This window comes from Lagopus leucura, unplaced genomic scaffold (assembly GCF_019238085.1).
Source record: "Lagopus leucura isolate 7727_CA_CO unplaced genomic scaffold, USGS_WTPT01 35396-0_obj-0_obj, whole genome shotgun sequence".
Taxonomy (NCBI): Eukaryota; Metazoa; Chordata; class Aves; order Galliformes; family Phasianidae; genus Lagopus; species Lagopus leucura.
This window is the reverse complement of record NW_024968201.1, coordinates 1,260-2,965: the sequence shown is the minus strand read 5'-3', so window position 1 is coordinate 2,965 and position 1,706 is coordinate 1,260. Positions and strand designations below refer to the sequence as shown.

The following is a 1,706-nucleotide window of genomic DNA, read 5'->3' as shown; positions in this document are numbered from 1 at the left end:
TCATTTTAATTGAGAAGTCCTTATTTTAAGTGATACTAGTGCAGAAGAGAAAGACAAGCTTAACGTGTTGGCAAACAATGAAAAAAGCTTTGCTGTGTACTAATTTGGCTTAGAAATCTTTTTATTCTTAAATTTAATCTACTTCACATACTACGTAGCGTTGCAAAAATGCTGCCCACTAGTATGAACATAGCAATTCAGAAAGTTTAAGTGTGCCCCAAACTGAATGGAATCTCCTTCAACTGATGTAGCACTTAAAAACACGTCATCTCACACAAAATATTTTATTCAGCAACTTCCTCTGGTGGAACAACTTCCAAAAGCATCTGAAGGTGCATAGTGATTGGCTCTGAGAAGGAAATTAATTATTAGAAGCCTTATCAGGAAAAGAAGTGCTTATATTCAGATTAATACCATTTTTCTTAGTTAAAAATATTTTTTGAAGTTGTTGTGTGTCTTTTCATATCTAAAATTTAAATTAAGGGGTGGGAAATCAAAACAAGCTAAAGTGTTCTAGGTAACTTGCTTGTTATAGAGTGAACTATTTCTATCTGCATAGTTATGTAATAGGTAGTGACTCAGGATGGGGAAACACTTTTTTGTATATGGAACTGTTAATTCTGCTTTCTGCAGCTGTTTTCTCTTAGAAATTGCTGCGTATCACATTTTTGAGAGATTATTAAAGAGTTCCTTTTGAGATTAAGTAAAATCATTTTATAAATGATCACACTGCTTGCAGCTTTCAGTTTGCTCAACAGCACTGATTAATATTGGTCTTAATGCTGATGTTGTACTTAGTAAGCATAATAAAACTGATAACTTGAGCCAACAGCGGAGTGCTGTGTGGCATAAGAATATTTGCTGCTCTCTAATTATGGACTGGAGGAACTTTCTGAAAAGCTAACGTTACAGTTAAAGTAGTTCTACTTGTTTAAAAAGTGCTTCTTTGCAGTTACTACTGCGATGTATAGAGCTGCAAACTAAGTTTCTTTGTTGCTTTAAGTGGGACATCCTTTTCTTTTGCAGAAATGGAGAAAATGCTCTTCAGTGACACGCAGTGAGCTTTACTAACTTCTCTGTCTGGAAAATTGCCTCCCTTTCTGTTCCCTCCACTATATAATTTAGTTGGGATGGGCCATTAAAATGAGCTTTGTTGGAGTAGTTACTGTAAAGCTTAAGAATGTTCTGTTGAATGGCGATTGAGGAGGTATGCTTACCTGATATTTTTTGAGACCACTTGAACTTGTAATGAACGAAAAGTACATAAAATATAAGTCCACTTAGTATAAATAAAACACAGTACAAATAGGCCAGTTCAGCTGTGGTGATGACTGGTGCCAGTACCAATAAAATGGATATTAATGTCACTATAACTGGAATGACCATAGGTATCTGCAAGTTAAAAATGATAATAATAATATTCACAGAAATACTTAGCAAGTTATTCTACCATTCTCACAGAAGTTTCACATACAAGAGGCAGATTTTCATCGCCTTACAACATTTCTAGAACTAGATCTGGCAATTAAAGTAGCAAGAATATGGATAGAGGAAGTCATTTAAAAATATCTGTTATTATTGCTAATTGCAGTCTAGTAATTCACATGTGTGTTTTAACGGATTTGCGACCTTACTCCAATACAGTGAACTCTGAACCTGTCTTTGTGTCTGCTGACTGTAGATTCCCGTCCCTGAAAGTCTGAAAC

General features: G+C 34.9%; 1 long non-coding RNA gene across 1 annotated transcript; it reads right to left on the bottom strand.

The window, feature by feature from the left end:
* Positions 1–103: 103 nt before the first annotated feature.
* On the bottom strand, positions 104–1,387 carry LOC122193513. The gene is made up of 2 exons (XR_006182925.1): positions 1,218–1,387; positions 104–349 (listed from the first exon to the last, which is right to left on the bottom strand). It is a non-coding gene; the product is annotated as an uncharacterized LOC122193513 (long non-coding RNA).
* Between the last annotated feature and the right edge of the window lie 319 nt (positions 1,388–1,706).